Here is a 13,561-nt window from a genome sequence, read left to right as displayed (position 1 = left end):
ACAGACATCCTGTTAGTAGCTATATTAAACACCTGACAGACATCCTGTTAGTAGCTATATTAAACACCTGACAGACATCCTGTTAGTAGCTATATTAAACACCTGACAGACATCCTGCTAGTAGCTATATTAAACACCTGACCAGACATCATGTTAGAAGCTATATTAAACACCTGACCTGACAGACATCCTGTTAGAAGCTATATTAAACACCTGACCTGACAGACATCCTGTTAGAAGCTATATTAAACACCTGACCTGACAGACATCCTGTTAGAAGCTATATTAAACACCTGACCTGACAGACATCCTGTTAGTAGCTATATTAAACACCTGACCAGACATCTTGTTAGAAGCTATATTAAACACCTGATCTGACAGACATCCTGTTAGAAGCTATATTAAACACCTGACAGACATCCTGTTAGAAGCTACCTCAGGAGGCTGAAGAAATTTGGCTTGTCACCTAAAACTCACAAACTGTTACAGATGCACAATCGAGAGCATCTTGTCGTGCTGCTAGCAGCTATGTTAAACATCACTTCGCTTTTCAATTTATTTCACCTCTAAGATTACAGATAAGCTTGTCACAACTGGCTGGGAAATATAAGGCACCGACAGACGTCCTGTTTGTGTGTGTGTGCGCCCATGCGTGTGGGTTTAATATGTGTATAAACATGACGTCTCGTGACTGAAGTTTCTGCCAAAAAGGTTTCCAAGTGAAGTTATGCAAATATCCAGCAGGTCAGAGAAGTGAAAGTGTTTCAGGTATTTAGGTTTGCACCCTATCCCCAGCAGCATACTACCCTACATCCCACTGCTGGCTTGGTCCTGGTCAGTCTTATTGAGAATTGTCCAGACCATGTATGTTAATTATTAATTTCAGAAGAGCTAGTAAGATGGGTGCACTCTATATGTGCTCTTGGTCATTAGACACCATTAGACATGCACCTGTCTGGGGTGTGGACACGATTGGTTATTCCTGTAACTGTGCTATGGCCTAATATGTACTGTTGCTATGGTCCTACATGCATGAAGCTGTCTTAAGGCGAGTACATGTCTGTATTTTTTAACTATTGGTGTGGCTCTACAGTTTCCATGCCCTAATATGAAACCAAACTAAAATGAGTGCAAAGCAATAAGATAACGGTGGCTAAATGCCAGAGGGGATGAGTCATTAAGAGGAGTTACTATAACGTAACATTTGGAACACATAATAAGATAGAAAAGATAATGACTTCATCAAAGATTGACAAATATTGTAAATACTTGTAGAAAGTGTACAGAGATCAATGATCATCTGTCCACTACATAAATTATACACGGCAGAACACTGTCAACTACAATGTTAGCTGTAGGCCTACCACCTTCCACCTTCATAACTGACCTCCAGACCTGTCTGCTTGACCCCTAGCACCATCATAACTGACCTCCAGACCTGTCTGCTTGACCCCTAGCACCATCATAACTGACCTCCAGACCTGTCTGCTTGACCCCTAGCACCATCATAACTGACCTCCAGACCTGTCTGCTTGACCCCTACCACCATCATAACTGACCTCCAGACCTGTCTGCTTGACCCCTACCACCATCATAACTGACCTCCAGACCTGTCTGCTTGACCCCTAGCACCATCATAACTGACCTCCAGACCTGTCTGCTTGACCCCTAGCACCATCATAACTGACCTCCAGACCTGTCTGCTTGACCCCTAGCACCATCATAACTGACCTCCAGACCTGTCTGCTTGACCCCTACCACCATCATAACTGACCTCCAGACCTGTCTGCTTGACCCCTACCACCATCATAACTGACCTCCAGACCTGTCTGCTTGACCCCTAGCACCATCATAACTGACCTCCAGACCTGTCTGCTTGACCCCTACCACCATCATAACTGACCTCCAGACCTGTCTGCTTGACCCCTAGCACCATCATAACTGACCTCCAGACCAGTCTGCTTGACCCCTAGCACCATCATAACTGACCTCCAGACCTGTCTGCTTGACCCCTAGCACCATCATAACTGACCTCCAGACCTGTCTGCTTGACCCCTAGCACCATCATAACTGACCTCCAGACCTGTCTGCTTGACCCCTAGCACCATCATAACTGACCTCCAGACCTGTCTGCTTGACCCCTAGCACCATCATAACTGACCTCCAGACCTGTCTGCTTGACCCCTACCACCATCATAACTGACCTCCAGACCTGTCTGCTTGACCCCTAGCACCATCATAACTGACCTCCAGACCTGTCTGCTTGACCCCTAGCACCATCATAACTGACCTCCAGACCTGTCTGCTTGACCCCTAGCACCATCATAACTGACCTCCAGACCTGTCTGCTTGACCCCTAGCACCATCATAACTGACCTCCAGACCTGTCTGCTTGACCCCTACCACCATCATAACTGACCTCCAGACCTGTCTGCTTGACCCCTACCACCATCATAACTGACCTCCAGACCTGTCTGCTTGACCCCTAGCACCATCATAACTGACCTCCAGACCTGTCTGCTTGACCCCTAGCACCATCATAACTGACCTCCAGACCTGTCTGCTTGACCCCTAGCACCATCATAACTGACCTCCAGACCTGTCTGCTTGACCCCTAGCACCATCATAACTGACCTCCAGACCTGTCTGCTTGACCCCTACCACCATCATAACTGACCTCCAGACCAGTCTGCTTGACCCCTACCACCATCATAACTGACCTCCAGACCTGTCTGCTTGACCCCTACCACCATCATAACTGACCTCCAGACCTGTCTGCTTGACCCCTACCACCATCATAACTGACCTCCAGACCAGTCTGCTTGACCCCTACCACCATCATAACTGACCTCCAGACCTGTCTGCTTGACCCCTACCACCATCATAACTGACCTCCAGACCTGTCTGCTTGACCCCTACCACCATCATAACTGACCTCCAGACCAGTCTGCTTGACCCCTACCACCATCATAACTGACCTCCAGACCTGTCTGCTTGACCCCTAGCACCTTACTTGCAAAGCTAACAATTTTCCGTAACATTCTTAAACCGCCAATCAGCAGTTGAAACAATAACAGCCGTCTCCCCACCAGTGTTTCAGTAAAAAGCAGGGGGATGGGCCTGGAGAAATGGAACCACTATCAAATTCAAAGACACAGGTATGGATGCAAGGACTGACCATGATATCAACACTATAGGTTTAACAATATGTTGAGGCTATATAGATGTGTTTACATTTGCTTTTGTTTACAAACATTGGAGTAAAACAAGAAAATATTTTGGGTTCTGATGAGGTACGATAGTAGAACTAAGCTCATGAGGCACGTATAAGTTATATTCTTCAAGAATCAAAGGGAATATACAGTATCGTTCATTTTTATGTCCAAAAAGGTCTGAGTTCAGCTGCAGCTCTCTGATAAGAGTTTTGCTCTCAGCTGTAAAACCACCAATCAGATATCAGCAAGTTCTGCTCTCTAGTGTACGGACGTGTGCTGATGAAAGACCAGGCCAATTCCAAGCAGTTGGCAGAACGTTCCCAATACACATCTCTCTCCCTGTGTATTTTCCCCATTGTGAATAACTTCTTTCTATTTCAAGGAGAACATGTCATGCTTTGAATCATTATGTAGGGAACATTATGCCCTGAACAATGACCTACCTTTGGTTGTACAAGGGATTTATATTTTCAAAACAATACTGAAGATGGTTCTTCTCCCTCCTCAAGAGAGATCCAGCTTGAGAGGTCCAGCAAGATAAGAGAGAGAGAGAGAGAGATTCAGCAGGATAAGAGAGGCTAAGAGAGAGAGATTCAGCAGGATAAGAGAGGCTAAGAGAGAGAGATTCAGCAGGATAAGAGAGGCTAAGAGAGAGCGAGGTCTAGCTTGTGAGGTCCTGCAGGATAAAAGAGGCTGAGAGTTAAGAGTGAGAGAGAGGTCTATCTTGGGATGTATTGCAGGATAAGGGAGTCAGAGAGAGAGGTCTATCTTGTGAGGTCCAGCAGGTTACGAGAGAGAGGTCTGGGGGGGGGTAGAGAGAGAGAGGTCCGGGGGGGTAGAGAGAGGTCCGGGGGGGTAGAGAGAGAGGTCCGGGGGGGTAGAGAGAGAGAGGTCCGGGGGGGTAGAGAGAGGTCGGGGGGGGTAGAGAGAGAGGTCCGGGGGGGTAGAGAGAGAGAGGTCCGGGGGGTAGAGAGAGAGAGGTCCAGGGGGGGTAGAGAGAGAGGTCCGGGGGGGTAGAGAGAGAGAGGTCCGGGGGGGTAGAGAGAGAGAGGTCCAGCAGGTTACGACGAGAGAGGTCCGGGGGGGGGTAGAGAGAGGTCTAGCTTGTGAGGTCCAGCCGGTTTACGAGAGAGAGGTCCGGGGGGTAGAGATAGAGGTCCGGGGGGGTAGAGAGAGAGGTCCAGCAGGTTACGAGAGAGAGGTCCGGGGGGTAGAGAGAGAGGTCCGGGGGGTAGAGAGAGAGAGGTCCGGGGAGGGGGGGTAGAGAGAGAGGTCCGGGGGGTAGAGAGAGAGGTCCGGGGGGTAGAGAGAGAGGTCCGGGGAGGGGGGTAGAGAGAGAGGTCCGGGGGGTAGAGAGAGAGGTCCGGGGGGTAGAGAGAGAGGTCCGGGGGGGTAGAGAGAGAGGTCCGGGGGGGGTAGAGAGAGAGGTCCGGGGGGAGAGAGAGAGGTCCGGGGGGTAGAGAGAGAGAGGTCCGGGGGGTAGAGAGAGAGGTCGGGGGGGTAGAGAGAGAGAGGTCCGGGGGGGGTAGAGAGAGAGGTCCGGGGGGGTAGAGAGAGAGGTCCGGGGGTAGAGGGAGAGGTCCGGGGGGGGTAGAGAGAGAGAGGTCCGGGGGGGTAGAGCGAGAGGTCCGGGGGGTAGAGAGAGAGAGGGACAATGCTTTTCTAGTCTTGGTATCGTACATAGGTGTGAAGGGTTCAGCATTATAGACAGACAGTAAAAGTATGTTCAACATTGTTCAACATATGATATTAAAATGCTGCACTGCTGTAAAACCACCAATCAGATATCAACAGGGTTATGCTCTCTGCTGTAAAACCACCAATCAGATATCAACAGGGTTATGCTCTCTGCTGTAAAACCACCAATCAGATATCAACAGGGTTATGCTCTCTGCTGTATAACCACCAATCAGATATCATCATCTGAACACATCTCTGTTATGCAACTCAGCTGCCTGCCCGCCCGCCCGCCCACCCTCCCGCCCATCCGCCCGCCTGCCCGCCCGCCCGCCCGCCCGTCCGCCTTACCACCTGCCTGCCCGCCCGCCCGCCTGTCCGCCTGCTTGTCCGTCCGTCAGTCAGTCAGTCCAGGTCAGACTCACACATCTTCCCTTTCTAATCTCACACACGTAGCCCACCCGAACATCTGTTTATACAAACCTATTTGTTTACTAACACTGTGTGTGAACCAGTAACCATTTCTCTCTAGATGTTGACATATTTATGGCCTTGAATAGACATGTTATCTACAGTGATCTGATCGCTGCTCAGACACTTTACCTGCTGCTGCTGATGATGAAGAAGTTGTGTTCCAGTTAATTTTTTTAAACATTGACTGAGTGATGGCATTATGAAACAGCAGATTAGGGGTTTCCTATTGAAGTCAGCAGACCACAAGGGAGCCCTGTTCAAGAAGGGCAGCTCAATCAATGGTAAATATAAAGTAACTAATTTAATCCCATTCCGTATACAGAGATTTGTTCATATAAAGAGAGAGTTTCTTACCGTAACCTGCAGACTGTTGCCTGATAGATGACAGAACCTGCTGCTCTGCTTCAGCCTCAGAGTACTGCTGCTGAGGAACACACTGATACACTCTGACTCCTCTCTCTCTCTCTCTCTCTCTCTCTCTCTCTCTCTCTCTCTCTCTCTCTCTCTCTCTCTCTCTCACAAACACACACACACTCTCTCTCTCTCTCTCTCTCTCTCTCTCTCTCTCTCTCTCTCTCTCTCTCTCTCTCACAAACACACACTCTCTCTCTCTCTCACAAACACACACTCTCTCTCTCTCTCTCACAAACACACACTCTCTCTCTCTCACAAACACACACTCTCTCTCTCTCTCTCTCTCTCTCACAAACACACACTCTCTCTCTCTCTCTCTCTCTCTCTCTCTCACAAACACACACTCTCTCTCTCTCACAAACACACACTCTCTCTCTCTCACAAACACACACTCTCTCTCTCTCTCTCTCTCACAAACACACACTCTCTCTCTCTCTCTCTCTCTCTCACACACAAACACACACTCTCTCTCTCACACAAACACACACTCTCTCTCTCTCTCACAAACACACACTCTCTCTCACAAACACACACTCTCTCTCTCACAAACACTCTCTCTCTCTCTCTCTCTCTCTCCCTCTCTCTCACACAAACACACTCTCTCACTCCCACACACTCTCTCACTCCCACACACTCTCTCTCACGTTTTCTTGGACTCTCTCTCTGTGTTTTTGTTGTAATGATGTTGAGTGATGATGCCTGTTGGAGGGAGGGAGACCATACAGTAACATCAATAAATTTCTTTACAGTAAATTGATGATGACCTCAGCATCTGTTATTATAACAGATAATCCCATGTAAATAATGTCCTGCCACACCCACTTCTAGAGAAGAAGAATGAAAAGATGTCCAGTGTGTGAGGGCATCATCAATTTACTGTAAAGATCTTTACGGATGTCCCCTCCCTCCCTTAGCCAGCCAATCAGCCAATCAGCCAATCAGCCAGTCAGCCAACCAGCCAGTCAGTCAATCAGCCAGTCAGTCAATCAGCCAGTCAGTCAATCAGCCAGTCAGCCAGCCAACCAGCCAGCCAATCAGCCAATCAGCCAGTCAGCCAATCAGTCAAGCAGCCAGCCAGCCAACCAGCCAGTCAGTCAATCAGCCAGTCAGCCAGTCAGTCAATCAGCCAGTCAGCCAACCAGCCAGTCAGTCAGCCAGTCAGTCAATCAGCCAGTCAGTCAATCAGCCAGTCAGCCAGCCAACCAGCCAGCCAGTCAGCCAATCAAGCAGCCAGCCAGCCAACCAGCCAGCCAGCCAGCCAACCAGCCAGCCAGCCAGCCAGTCAATCAGCCAGTTACCCAGTCAGCCAGTCTGTCAGTAAAGAAGCCAGCCAGCCAGTCAGAAAGTCAGTCAGTCTGTCAAGCAGCCAGTCAGCCAGTCTCTTCACACCATATGGTAATGTATTTAAACCAGACAAACCAGTTTCTCTGTCATTCTGTCTGTCTGTCTATTGAACCGACGTCATCCATGAAACTCCAAACTGCATCTGCCCACTGAGTTAAAGCCTAGGCATTAGCTATGGTAGCTAACAGGGTTAGGGTTAGGCTAGGCATTAGCTATGGTAGCTAACAGGGTTAGGGTTAGGGTTAGGCTAGGAATTAGCTATGGTAGCTAACAGGGTTAGGGTTAGGTTAGGCTAGGCATTAGCTATGGTAGCTAACAGGGTTAGGGTTAGGTTAGGCTAGGCATTAGCTATGGTAGCTAACAGGTCTCAGGTGTGTTCTCAGCTCCACTGCCACCACATCACCTCCTGATAGCTCTACTGGCACCACATCACCCCCTGGTAGCTCTACTGGCACCACATCACCCCCTGGTAGCTCTACTGGCACCACATTACCCCCTGGTAGCTCTACTGGCACCACATTACCCCTGGTAGCTCTACTGGCACCACATTACCCCCTGGTAAACACACAAACTTTTACAGATGCACAATCGAGAGCATCCTGTCGGGCTGTATCACCACCTGGTACGGCAACTGCTTCGCCCACAACCGCAAGGCTCTCCAGAGGGTAGTGAGGTCTGCATAACACATCACCGGGTGAAAAACAACTTCTATCTCAAGACCATCAGACTGTTAAACAGCCATCACTAACATTGAGCCACTGACTCATCTCTAGCCACTTTAATAAGGAAAAATGTATGTAATAAATGTATCACAATACCACTTTATATTTTGTTTACATACCCTACATTACTCATCTCATATGTATACGCTGTACTCTATACCATCTACTGCATCTTGCCTATGCCTTTCATCCATCCATCACTCATTCATATATTTTTATGTACATATTTATGTACACTCATTCATTCCTTTACACTTGTGTGTATAAGGTAGTTGTTGTGAAATTGTTAGGTTAGATTACTTGTTAGATATTACTGTATAGTCGGAACTAGAAGCACAAGCATTTCGCTACACTCACATTAACATCTGCTAACCATGTGTATGGACCAATAAATTTGATTTGATAGCTCCACTGATACCACATTACCCCCCTGGTAGCTCCAATGGCACCACTTCACCTCCTGGTAGAGCCACTGTCACCACTTCACCTCCTAGTAGAGCCACTGTCACCACTTCCCCTCCTGCCACCACATTATCTCCTGGTAGCACCACATTACCCCCTGGTAGCTCCAATGGCACCACTTCACCTCCTGCCAGAATATCACCTCCTGTCACCACATTAACCCCTGGTAGCACCACATTACCCCCTGGTAGCTCAACTGCCACTCCATTACCCCCTGGTAGAACCACATTACCCCCTGGTAGCTCAACTGCCACTCCATTACCCCTTGGTAGCTCCACTGGCACCACATCACCTCCTGCCACCACATTACCTCCTGGTAGCTCTACTGGCACCACATCACCTCCTGCCACCACATTACCCCCTGGTAGCTCCACTGGCACCACATCACCTCCTGCCACCACATTACCTCCTGGTAGCTCCACTGGCACCACATCACCTCCTGCCACCACATTACCCCCTGGTAGCTCCACTGCCACCACATTACCCCCTGGTAGCTCCACTGGCACCACATCACCTCCTGCCACCACATTACCTCCTGGTAGCTCCACTGGCACCACGTTACCCCCTGGCAGCACACAACATGTTGCAACACTGATCCTGGTACTATCAATCTCTATGGAAACGCCGTCTTCAAACATACATTTTGATCAAACTTTGGCAGAGGGGTGAGAACACTCAAACACCGAATATCCAGAGCAGATATGGGACATAACCTCATATTGTGTTCTCATCATTAGGTCGTTGGCATGTTGCCCTGTATGTACTCCACTTAACTACCCTACAAAGGCAATGCAGTAAATACATAAAATATTTAACTGCGAAATCTGTCCAGACAAAGATCAATTTTTTATTCTAATTGTCTGGCTTGTTTTTGTGTCAGGAAACTAAATACCAACAGGACATTACAACAGATTGGCAGTTTTTGCACTTTGCAGCACAGTAAGGTTGTTAACATGGTGTTCTGCTTAGACGGTATTTATCCTACTTAGCTTCTGACCTGGCCTGGTCCACCACAACCTTCTGGCCTGGCCCGGGTTCAACACAACCTCCTGGCCTGGTCCGGGTTCAACACAACCTTCTGGCCTGGTCCGGGTTCAACACAACCTCCTGGCCTGGTCCGGGTTCAACACAACCTTCTGGCCTGGTCCGGGTTCAACACAACCTCCTACCTGGTCCGGGTTCAACACAACCTCCTACCTGGTCCGGGTTCAACACAACCTTCTGACCTGGTCCGGGTTCAACACAACCTTCTGGCCTGGTCCGGGTTCAACACAACCTTCTGGCCTGGTCCGGGTTCAACACAACCTTCTGGCCTGGTCCGGGTTCAACACAACCTTCTGGCCTGGTCCGGGTTCAACACAACCTTCTGGCCTGGTCCGGGTTCAACACAACCTCCTACCTGGTCCGGGTTCAACACAACCTCCTACCTGGTCCGGGTTCAACACAACCTTCTGGCCTGGTCCGGGTTCAACACAACCTTCTGGCCTGGTCCGGGTTCAACACAACCTTCTGGCCTGGTCCGGGTTCAACACAACCTTCTGACCTGGTCCGGGTTCAACACAACCTTCTGGCCTGGTCCGGGTTCAACACAACCTTCTGGCCTGGTCCGGGTTCAACACAACATTCTGGCCTGGTCCGGGTTCAACACAACCTCCTGGCCTGGTCCGGGTTCAACACAACCTTCTGGCCTGGTCTGGGTTCAACACAACCTCCTACCTGGTCCGGGTTCAACACAACCTCCTACCTGGTCCGGGTTCAACACAACCTTCTGGCCTGGTCCGGGTTCAACACAACCTTCTGGCCTGGTCCGGGTTCAACACAACCTTCTGGCCTGGTCCGGGTTCAACACAACCTTCTGACCTGGTCCGGGTTCAACACAACCTTCTGGCCTGGTCCGGGTTCAACACAACCTTCTGGCCTGGTCCGGGTTCAACACAACCTTCTGGCCTGGTCCGGGTTCAACACAACCTACTACCTGGTCCGGGTTCAACACAACCTTCTGACCTGGTCCGGGTTCAACACAACCTTCTGGCCTGGTCTGGGTTCAACACAACCTCCTACCTGGTCCGGGTTCAACACAACCTACTACCTGGTCCGGGTTCAACACAACCTTCTGGCCTGGTCCGGGTTCAACACAACCTTCTGGCCTGGTCCGGGTTCAACACAACCTTCTGGCCTGGGTTGGGATTCAACACAACCTTCTGGCCTGGTCTGGGTTCAACACAACCTTCTGGCCTGGTCCGGGTTCAACACAACCTTCTGGCCTGGTCCGGGTTCAACACAACCTCCTACCTGGTCCGGGTTCAACACAACCTTCTGGCCTGGTCCGGGTTCAACACAACCTTCTGGCCTGGTCCGGGTTCAACACAACCTTCTGGCCTGGTCCGGGTTCAACACAACCTTCTGGCCTGGTCCGGGTTCAACACAACCTTCTGACCTGGTCCGGGTTCAACACAACCTTCTGGCCTGGTCCGGGTTCAACACAACCTTCTGGCCTGGTCCGGGTTCAACACAACCTTCTGGCCTGGTCCGGGTTCAACACAACCTTCTGGCCTGGTCCGGGTTCAACACAACCTTCTGGCCTGGTCCGGGTTCAACACAACCTTCTGGCCTGGTCCGGGTTCAACACAACCTTCTGGCCTGGTCCGGGTTCAACACAACCTTCTGGCCTGGTCCGGGTTCAACACAACCTTCTGGCCTGGTCCGGGTTCAACACAACCTTCTGGCCTGGTCCGGGTTCAACACAACCTTCTGGCCTGGTCCGGGTTCAACACAACCTTCTGACCTGGTCCGGGTTCAACACAACCTTCTGGCCTGGTCCGGGTTCAACACAACCTCCTACCTGGGTTGGGTTCAACACAACCTCCTGGCCTGGTCCGGGTTCAACACAACCTCCTGGCCTGGTCCGGGTTCAACACAACCTCCTGGCCTGGTCCGGGTTCAACACAACCTCCTGGCCTGGTCCGGGTTCAACACAACCTCCTGGCCTGGTCCGGGTTCAACACAACCTCCTGGCCTGGTCCGGGTTCAACACAACCTCCTGGCCTGGTCCGGGTTCAACACAACCTCCTGGCCTGGTCCGGGTTCAACACAACCTCCTGGCCTGGGTTGGGATCCAAGTGGTTAGAAGGACATTTCCTCTTGATGAGTTGCTGTGTGTTGGCTACAGTAGTTAGAGGATGTTAGTTGATGGAGTAGAAGATACAGAGGAAATGAGAAACCAGTTTTCTGTTGTGGAAAGTGATAATTCAGTTACAACTCAGTTTTACAGAGAGACAACTGTTATACAGTTATACACCCCAGGGAGGGGGAGGTAGGGAGAGAGAGCCTTAACACTCAGGCTGACTGGCACCCAGGACCAACATTACAGTAATGAGCATTATTATTCAAACATCATTAGTGTATAAGTGGTTTACTCCATCGGAAGACTGTGTGGTTATAGGTCTCAGTGGATCTCTAGTGGGAGCTATGGGAAGATTCTCAATTTTACAAAAGTACGTCCTCTCCTCTCTCCTCCCTGACCAAGAAATGTGGTCGAATGGTCGAGGAGAGCTTCAATTAGTTAGTAGGCGAATTGAGGAGTGTTCTCACCTCCTCCCACTAAGGAAGCATATCAGTATCCTAGCTGAGTCCTTCACGTAAGAGTTTTAAGAAAAAAAAACTTTGAATCAACTGTTGTTTACTCGGAAAAGAAAAGCATGTACACTACTATTCAAAACTTTGGGGTCACATAGAAATGTCCTTGTTTTTGTCCATTAAAATAACATCAAATTGATCAGAAATACAGTGTAGACATTGTTAATGTTGTAAATTACTATTGTAGCTGGAAACGTCTGATTTTTAATGGAATATCTACATAGGCGTACAGATGCTCATTATCAGCAACCATCACTCCTGTGTTCCAATGGCACGTGTGTTAGCTAATCCAAGTTTATCATTTTAAAAGGCTAATTGATCATTAGAAAACCGTTTTGCAATTATGTTAGCACAGCTGAAAACTCAGTCTATTTTTGTTCTGAGAAATTAAGGCTATTCCATGCGAGAAATTGCCAAGAAACTGAAGATGTCGTTCAACTCTGTGTACTACTCCCTTCACAGAACAGCGCAAACTGGCTTTAACCAGAATAGAAAGAGGAGTGGGAGGCCCTGGTGCACATCTGAACAAGAGGACAAGTACATTAGAGTGTCTAGTTTGAGAAACAGACGCCTCACAAGTCCTCAACTGGCAGCTTCATTAAATAGTTCCCGCAAAACACCAGTCTCAAAGTCAACAGTGAAGAGGTGACTCCAGGATGCTGGCCTTCTAGGCAGAGTTCCTCTGTCCAGTGTCTGTGTTCTTTTGCCCATCTAAATATATATTTTTATTGGCCAGTCTGAGATATGGCTTTTTCTTTGCAACTCTGCCTAGAAGGCCAGCATCCCGGAGTCGCCTCTTCACTGTTGACGTTGAGACTGGTTGTTTTGTGGGAACTATTTAATGAAGCTGCCAGTTGAGGACTTGTGAGGCGTCTGTTTCTCAAACTAGACACTCTAATGTACTTGTCCTCTTGCTCAGATGTGCACCAGGGCCTCCCACTCCTCTTTCTATTCTGAAATCTTGACAACAGTTTTCAACTGTGCTAACATAATTGCAAAGGGGTTTTCTAATAATCAATTAGCCTTTTAAAATGATAAACTTGGATTAGCTAACACAACTAAGAAAGGAAGACAGGAGTGATGGTTGCTGATAATGAGCCTCTCTGTACGTCTATGTAGATATTCCATAAAAAAATCTGCTGTTTCCAGCTACAATAGTCATTTACAACATTAACAATGTCTACACTGTATTTCTGATCAATTTGATGTTATTTTAATGGACCATTTTTTTATCTTTTCTTTCAAAAACAAGGACATTTCTAAGTGACCCCAAACCTTTGACCGATAGTGTAGCTATTAAAACCAAACGCTAATCTTTCTATCGAGATCACATCTAGCACAACTAGCTACATTTATTTAGGGATGCCATCTTTACACATTTATTTAGGGATGCCATCTTTACACATTTATTTAGGGATGCCATCTTTACACATTTATTTAGGGATGCCATCTTTACACATTTATTTTGGGATGCCATCTTTACACATTTATTTTGGGATGCCATCTTTACACATTATTTTGGGATGCCATCTTTACACATTTATTTTGGGATGCCATCTTTACACATTATTTTGGGATGCCATCTTTACACATTTATTTGGGGATGCCATCTTTACA

At 48.6% G+C, this 13,561-nt stretch overlaps 1 protein-coding gene across 2 annotated transcripts in view; it reads right to left on the bottom strand.

The window, feature by feature from the left end:
- The window catches only part of cysltr1 (cysteinyl leukotriene receptor 1), a 34,002-nt gene extending 28,180 nt beyond the window's left edge, over nucleotides 1–5,822 (bottom strand). Inside the window, exon 1 of one of the 2 annotated variants that reach the window (XM_045717784.1) lies at nucleotides 5,721–5,822. The gene's annotated coding sequence lies outside the window, so the exon portion shown is untranslated. The remainder of the gene's footprint in view (nucleotides 1–5,720) is intronic. The other variant, XM_045717780.1, reaches the window with a different exon arrangement.
- Between the last annotated feature and the right edge of the window lie 7,739 nt (nucleotides 5,823–13,561).

The sequence above is a fragment of the Salmo salar genome, chromosome ssa05 (genome assembly GCF_905237065.1).
Source record: "Salmo salar chromosome ssa05, Ssal_v3.1, whole genome shotgun sequence".
Lineage (NCBI taxonomy): Eukaryota > Metazoa > Chordata > Actinopteri > Salmoniformes > Salmonidae > Salmo > Salmo salar.
Note: the sequence above shows the minus strand (reverse complement) of the source record. Positions and strands in the feature narration are given on the sequence as shown.